At 33.6% G+C, this 9086-nt stretch overlaps 1 pseudogene; it reads left to right on the forward strand.

Moving 5' to 3' along the window:
- The first annotated feature begins 7177 nt into the window (after positions 1–7177).
- On the forward strand, positions 7178–8295 carry LOC130863022 (olfactory receptor 8J3-like; annotated as a pseudogene).
- Positions 8296–9086: the final 791 nt, after the last annotated feature.

Consider the following 9086-nt stretch of genomic DNA (forward strand, 5'->3'; position numbering starts at 1 on the left):
ACATTGGGGATCTGAGCGAATATTATGTATAATTATATCTTTTGTTTTTACAGCAGGTTATGCATTCACCAAAATGTTATCATTGGAGTTTGCATTTATTTTATTCTTTGTAAAATTTGTTCGTATATTTTATACCCTGACTACAGTTTTATTTTATTCTTAATTATAAAGTATGTAACAAAAAGCATGATTTTCAGAAGAAGAAAAATAGTGAAAGAAGTGTTCTGTTCATGCAGATATTTGATATGTGAAAAGCCAAATGAAATAGACCTCCCCTCAAAAAAACAAGTCCCCTCCTTTTCCATACCTCTCCTTAGCAAATACATCAGAAAATTTTGATTTTTATCCTAACACCAATCTGGCAAGTTTTCATTTCAAATTAATAGACCTATTTTTGTAATATTATCTGAAGTTTAAGAATTTTATATGAACTTTTAAATAATGAATTGGAGTGAACATTCACTCACCAAAATGTTGTCTTCCTGTATTCAGAAACCATAATATACTCACAAAGTTACTTATGGCAGAAAGGCAGAAAGTTAATAGCTAATCCAAAATGTGCATATGTGCATTGACCAGTCATAGTGAAGGGAGATTGAAAATGAAGTGAAATACGAGTTCAGGGATGAGTCGCGAAGGAAAATACGTTCAGAGGGATGTAGGAAATCAAAAGAATCCAGAAAACACGAATCTATTAGATCAGTGTGTGATCACTTCATTAAAAATATTATGTTGTCCCCAAACCAATGGGGATTTTCCTGGATCAGAGTGACTTTGACTGTAGTCTGGCAGTTTAAGCACTGTAGGTATTGTTTTTATATATATCCTTTGTGTCTGCACTCTATATTCCTCGTGGGAGCTCAATAGTATTTTCTATTCCTGGCAGATCATGCTTATAGTCTTTAGCATTGCTCTATTTCCAGACTGAAAATTGATCACTGTAAGTTTTACATTTACTATGGTGTGTCTAATACATATCCATTCTCATTTCCATTTATTTGTGATTATTATTGATCAAAGTAAAATCATATTTGAGTTTCCTCATCTCAAAACAATTATAATCACAGCAGCATGCTTTATTTTCCATAAAAAGTAACATTGTAATAAATACTATTCAGCAGTAAAAAACAATGACATCTTGAATTTTGCATGCAAATGGATGGAAATAGAAAACTATTCCAAGTGAGGTAACCCAGACCCAAAAAGATGAATATGGTATGTACTAACTCATTATTGGATTCTAGCCATAAATAAAGGACATTGAGCCTATAATTTGGGATCATATAGAAGCTAAATAAGAAAGTTAACCCAAAGAAAAACATATAGTTATCCTGCTGGATATTGGAAGTAGACAAGATCACCAGGCAAAAGTTGGGACCATGGGGTAGGGGTAGGGGTAGGGATAGGGTTGGGGGAAGGGGAGGAGGGAGAGAGAAGGGAAAAGGGAAAGACTGGGGAGAGCTTGGGGGAGTGGGAGGGTAGAGATGGAGGAAGGACGGATATAGGAGCAGGGAAGAAGATATCTACATTAAGGGAGCCATTTCAGAGTTGGCAAGAGACTTGGCTCTAGAGGAGATCTCAGGTGTCCCCAGGGATTTCCCTAGCTAGGTCCTTGGACAGCAGAGGAGAGGGTGCCTGAACTGGCCATCTTGCCCCACTATCACACTGAAGATTATTTCGAATATCACCATAGAATCTTCGTTCTGAGAAGGATGGAGATAGAGACAGGGACCCTCATCAGAGCAATAGACTAAGCTCCCAAGGTCCAGTTGAAGAGCAGAAGGAGGGAGATGATGAGCAAGGAAGTCAGGACCATGAGGTGTTGGTCCACCCACTGAGACTGAGTGACTGATCTAATGGGAGCTCACCAAATCCAGCTGGACCGAGATTGAATGAGCATGTGTTCAAACCGAACTCTGAATATGGCTGACAATGGGGGCTGACTGAGAAGCCATTGATAAAAGCACTGGGACTTGTTTCTACTGCATGTACTGGCTTTTTGGGATCCTAGTCTATTTGTATGCAAAGCTTCCTAGGCCTGGAGGTAGTGGGGAGGGCCTTGGACTTCCCACAGGGCAGGGTACCCTGTCCTAAGCAGGGAGGGTGAAGGAGGAGGGGGAGTGGGGGAGGGGGAGGGTAATGAGAGGAGGGGAGGAAATGTAAATTTTTGAATAGAAAAATAAAGAAAAAGTAAAATATAAAGAAAAAATCTTCAAATTTTTAAAACTAAGTAACATTCTAAATATATATTTCTCAAAATGTGACCTATGGATGACAACTAATTATATAAAAATCTCAATACTATCTATTAGAGAAATATAAACAGTAATCCTGAGTTATAATCTTAGTGCAATAACCATGGCTATAATCAAACATGCACACACACAATCATTTTGATGAGAATAATCATTAAGAAAAATGCAAAGACATTCCATAGAATATAACTTAGTACAGGCTTTGTGGATAATTATATATTTCCTCAAAATATTTTGAGTGAGAGTATTGTCATGAATCTCAATGACAGAACGCTTGTTCTGCATGCACAATCTCACTGCTTAAGCTTTAAAATAATTTCCATTTCATGTGATTAGCCAAAGAAGAAAATTCACTACCATTTTCTTTATAAAATAAACAAGTAAAACTGCCTCGTACATATTTATATTTATATCCAAAGACAATTATAACTTTGAGCTTGGAGCAGAAACATCTGCTTTTTTTCAGTGAGTAACAATGAACAGACTCATGGTCATAGTGCTGAGAAAAAGTTACTGATTCCTTTATGTGGTAGAAACGTGGCACATTTCTCTAATAAATATTCCAGAGAATGTTATTCAGATTTTCACAATTTCTTTTTCAATATTAAAATATCATTAAGGATTGATCATGCCATTTGTAATAAACCATTAGCATTTTATATCTATTACACATTTATTCATTAATTTCTTCAGTATTTGGGGTAACATTTAAATTTTAACATCATTTCTTTCTTTTGAATTATATTAGAAATTAATATTAGAAAGATTAGTACTTATACTTGTGAATAGAAAAGGCTTAGGAGGAGAGTGAAAAAAAACAAGAGAGTGTAATAGAAAAAAATGACAAGATACTGCACATTTTTCTTACATAGAGACTAGAGATTTTACCTAATATATATTTATGTATGCATGCACATGCATAATATTTGATCGCACTGTGTGAAGATGTGCCACTGTTTTACCTCATCTGCTAAAATATCTTCTGATTGGCTTAATAAAGAGACCAATGGACAGTAGCTAGGGAGAAGAGAATGGGCAGGATGTCCCAGGAGAGAGAGGAGCTTGGGGGAAGAAACTGAGGCAGGCAATTTGCTTACAAGATGTGTAGGAAGTCAGACTTAATGGACAGAGGAGAGGTATCATGCTATTGTCAGAATGTAGATTATTTTATACAGGTTAAAGTTAAAAGAGCTAATTGAAAACAAGCCTAAACAAACACCAAGATTTCATGTTTAAGAAGAATTTTCATGTCATTCAGGAGCTGGAAGTCCAAGAAACTCCACCTACATACACACATACATATTTGCATATCTTGAAATGAGAATTATTTTGTTAATAGAAGAATATCAACAAAAATAGACTTAAAAGTAGTGGAAAGGTAAATCATGTACATGTATGAATATGCCACAATAAAACCTTTGTTTGGTATACTTAATGAAAATAATTTGGAAAAGATGAAAAGGCAAAATTGAACTATTTTCATCATCTTATTTTATATTATTTGTAAAATAAAATTTCAAAACAAAAATGTTGCCTTAATTACATTTCTATTATTGTGATGAGACACTGTCCAAGGCAACTTGTATAACAAACCTAAATATGAAACAATTTTATACAGTCATCTTTTCCCTGTGGAAACGTCAGTATTTCTTAATTAATTTGTTATACTGAGTTATAGCATTGAAGACACAAGAAAAAGTAAGTAGCCACAATCATTTAATCCACCTTATAGCACAATCATTCAGGAACAGTTATACACAAACTTTCTGTGGAAACTTGAATGGGGACTTGACTAATTGAGCTTACCGTTTGCCTATCCCTCTGGAATCAATGTTTTATTGGGAAATTTATTTTTTGTGTTCAGGGACTTTAGGAAACAAGTATTTACATTTCAGTCAGAAGTCTTCGGGGACAGGACAAATGCAAAACCTTTCATTTATCTTAAAATGGAAACACTGGTGGTAGGTCTTGATGGTTGCTCCATGCAGGTTGGTTGTACCAAATATTCTATTTATTATTAGTATAGACGCAGAGTCCAAGTGTCTTCCAAAACAACTAATTTAAAATATATTCAAGCTGGAATTTTCATTTACCTTGCAACTTCAGCATCAGTTCTGATTTCCCCTTTCAGTGATGTTAACAGACATTAATAATATCCAATAGATTTATTGATAAATTAAATAGAGATGTTTATTCTCAGGAAGAAATGATGATTAAAGAGGCATATTTTTCATAGGTACAGAGAGCTCTCATCTGTCTTAGAACTTGTGGATAGGATGTGTCTAAACTATCTCTGCATGTAGTTCTACTTTTCTAGAGAATAATTGCAAAATTACTGATCTTGTTCTTCTCTTTTTTTAACTTTGCATAATCAAGTGTAAGAAACCATAAAACTTAAAGATACTCTAGTGCTAATAGTCTTTTTGTTATAAAGAACTTTTGGAAGATGTACAAAGACATTCAGTTTTTTTTTTTTTTTTTCAAATGGTAGTGTTTGAGTCTTTCGCTCACCAAGACTTACATCTTGTTTCTAGAATACTGTTAATTGAGTGAAAAGACAAAATACATGTTGAGGACCCAATAAAATAAATTCTCAAATTCTCAAAAATAAATTATGAACATTTTAAGTTTTATTTTTTAATCAACCCTGACACTTTCAGAGTTAATATGGGACAGTAACATGATTAACATTGTTTTTAAATGTTGAACTATTGAGGTTTTGTGTAGTTTTGCTCATTAAATATTTCTAACTACAACTTAATTTGTATAAATATAAAAATTCAAAATATAAAAATAAAAATTCTGGGAGAAATGTTTAAGTAAACAAGATACTGTTTAAAGCAAAAAGAAAGCCTTATTCTCTTCTACCAGATACTCATTTCAACAGTATATATTTATAACAATGATGTTGTTTTTGGATATGTCTTTAGTCATTTTTCAGTACTTGGAGAAATTTGTAGTAATTAAAGATATTAGACATATATAAGTAGTCAAACTCCAGGAAGGAAATTGTACAAATTCTTATAAAAATTCAATTAACTATTGCTTATTCTATCCTCAGTTCTTATTGTTAAAATAAGAATACATATATCCTCTGCATTGTTTGTCAAAATAATGTCTTGAGTTTCATGTGGACAACTAGACAGGAAATAGTCTCCTTAATGTAAGTAAGTCACAAGACATCAAGTGTCAGCTAGCCTCCTATCAAAACAAATGTGTATGAAGGCAGAGTGATATGTCACAGGAAATATGGGAGAAACAGGGAATCACAGACATATCAACTTTTCAGATATAGGATATAGAGAGTGAATAAATTGTATCTATATTATAAAAATATTCCAGATTTATATTGTGTTTTGTATTATTAAATACATTGTTTGGTATTATGTGACATAGCATTAAAAACACAATGTTTATTGACACATGATATTTGTGCATAGTTATTGTATGGTACAATAGGAAATTTTAATGCATGTATAAGGTCATTGTACAACACTGTAATCACATTTCCACCTACTCAAACATTTACCACTTCTCTGATCTGGAACATGTTCTATTCATTTTTTATGTTATTTTGTAACCTGCTCTAAAATTTTTTCAGTATACAATTCCATGATTTATTTATCATATAAATTTCAGGCTCAAAGATCCTTCAAAGGAACAATTGATTAATGATCATTAATAGAGGAATATTTAAATGTAGAATAATTACAAATAAGATTTCTTTAGGATATAACCACATACATTTAAATAATATTATTTATTTTTAAATGTATCATATGTATTTATGAATGTACTAAAAGAAGTGGATAAAAAACAAATAGTTCACAAAGCAATAAAAACCACAAACTCATAATGCAAAGGCTATAACATTAGTACCTGTTTTACCCAGATCCTCAAATGAGATTACTCATTTGTCTCATTATATGTTAAAATACTTGGAAATGTATTGCAACATGATCCTGTGGAATAGTAACATACATAAATTTTCTTGATATAATTTTATTGGTAGAGTATGTGCTTTACAAAAAAAAGAAATATCTTATGCTTCATATTTTGCCTAATTGAAACAATTAAAACAGATTTATATAAATAATATTATGCATGATTAATATTATATAAAATAATAATATATTTTATATATGTAATATAAAATTATTAAGGGTGGTTATACATGTCAGTAATCCTGCACCAGGATTGGGAGAAGGTAGGGTTGAAGATTTCATTTTAGAAGTCAGACTGGAATGTTAAGTCAGATCCAGTACCAAAAAAATATGCAAAACATTTTAAGTGAAATAAAAACAATTTAAAGAGAATATGAGTAAGCTGAAATCGAATATAGAAATAGATTCCAGAAGCAAATGATAAAAATTGATAATTAGAATTTACAATAGTATAGAATCTAACATAAAGATGATTAAATCTAGAGTTGAGTTGGGGCAACTGAAACAGAAAACCGGAGGAGAAATCAGTGAAGGATACTCTGAGCATTGGATTCTAAGAAACACATGCTCTGAAGTCAGTCTACAATCTATTCAAACCTTTGACTGCTTGTCTAGTAAGGCAATGTGTGTAAAGTGTGTGTGTGTGTGTGTGTGTGAGTGTGTATGCATTTTTTCATATGAAAACATACATAGCTTAGACTAAAGTAACCCTTGGAGTCTTATAGCAAGCAAATAAAGTATGTAAATAAATAATGCAAACCTTTCTAAACACTCATTATTCTCTGATGAAGTTTTAGTTCTGGTTAAAACAAATGAGGCAAGAAATGAGTAAAATTTATTATAAATAACTGTTTTGATTTTAAATACATTGATCCACAATAAAACATTTAACTACATATTATCTAGTAGAGATAATAATTTTAACAATTTCTTAATACTTTTGTTTTCTATTGATTAGAAGATGTGCATAGCAGATAAATGGCTTCTGAGAATCTCACTCATGTCACTGGGTTCATACTCATGGGGTTATCCCAACGTCCAGAAATGCAGGTACCACTTTTCTTTGTCTTCCTGCTCATCTACACACTGACAGTAGCAGGGAACGTGGGCATCATCATCTTCACCACCGTGAACTCACGACTTCAAACTCCCATGTACTTCTTCCTCAGACACCTGGCTATCATCAACCTTGGAGATGCTACTGTCATTGCACCAAAAATGCTGGTCAATTTCTTAGTCAGTAAGAAAACCACCTTATACTATGAATGTGCCACCCAACTGGGAGGATTCCTGCTTCTCATGGTTGCAGACATCTTCATCCTAGTTGTGATGGCCTATGACCTCTATGTGGCCATCTGCAACCCCCTGCTCTACATTGTGGTGGTGTCTCGGCACGTGTGCTTTCTGCTGGTCTCCCTCACATACTTCTTCAGCTTTTTCACAGCCATCGTTGTGACTCCTTGTGTCTTCTCTGTAGTTATTGCTCTCCCAATGTAATCAACCACTTTTACTGTGACAATGTCCCTCTGTTAGCACTGTCTTGTTCTGACACCTACCTCCCAGAAACTGTAGTATTTTTCTTCTCGGGGACAAACTTGTTTTTCTCTATGACTATTGTTCTTATATCCTACTTCAACACCATCCTTGCAATTTTGAGGATCCGTTCCTCTGAAGGAAGGAAGAAAGCCTTCTCCACCTGTGCTTCCCACATGATGGCTGTCACAGTGTTCTATGGCACACTTCTCTTCATGTATCTGCAACCACGGACCAACCACTCGCTAGACACTGACAAGATGGCTTCTGTGTTTTACACCCTAGTGATACCAATGCTGAACCCTGTCATCTACAGCTTTAGGAATAAAGATGTAAAGTGCCGGGCGGTGGTGGCGCACGCCTTTAATCCCAGCACTCGGGAGGCAGAGGCAGGCGGATCTCTGTGAGTTCGAGACCAGCCTGGTCTACAAGAGCTAGTTCCAGGACAGGCTCCAAAACCACAGAGAAACCCTGTCTCGAAAAACCAAAAAAAAAAAAAAGATGTAAAGTGTGCCTTGAAGGAATTCCTGAAAAATCCATACCAATGGTTCAATCTAACATAAGCGTATAACTACAAATCTGAATAAAATATTACATATGGTTACTTTTGTGATGATAGAATTGCGTGAAATATCACTTCAATTTAATTTTTCAGTACCATTCAGAGTAATGACAAATTTCATTTTCATCAAAAACTCTCGAATATTCTTAAAACCAAAAGTACTCTAAAAGTTAATAGATGCTATGTTCTGAATGTGAATGAATGCATTGGTACAAAGACATATTGGAACACATGAGAAGTATAGCCAGCATCTAGAAAGAAACCATATATCCAGGAACATCAGAAATCAAAGAGTTAAGAATATACAGAATATGTAGGTCAGCAATCTGCAGTCTTGGTTAGAACTAAATAAGAACCCATGAAAGGAAAGTTCACTACACACCATATGAATTTCTTGTTTACAGGACAATTTCTGTAGTCTATGATATTTATATTTTTATATTATCTTATTTATTCATGTCTCCTTACTATTCCTTCTGGAAACTCAACACCATCATCTCCTTCTTTTAATTTCTCAACTCCTGGAACTCATTCATAATTGTTCACTTTGATTCTCCTCAAGATTGTAAATTTGAATTCTAAGCACTGTTTCTATTGCCAAGGCTTTTCTGATCCAGACTCTCTTTCTTCTCCTTTTTCTTTGTGATTACTATTGAAAAAAATTAGTCATCCACAGAACCTCCTCATATAAAGGTACTTATACCAATAGATTTTTTTCCATGTAAAGTAACATTTATAATGGTTATTCTTTTAGCAAAGTAATAGTCTAATAGATAATCTTGATTCTTCACT

The sequence above is a fragment of the Chionomys nivalis genome, chromosome 2 (genome assembly GCF_950005125.1).
Source record: "Chionomys nivalis chromosome 2, mChiNiv1.1, whole genome shotgun sequence".
Taxonomy (NCBI): Eukaryota; Metazoa; Chordata; class Mammalia; order Rodentia; family Cricetidae; genus Chionomys; species Chionomys nivalis.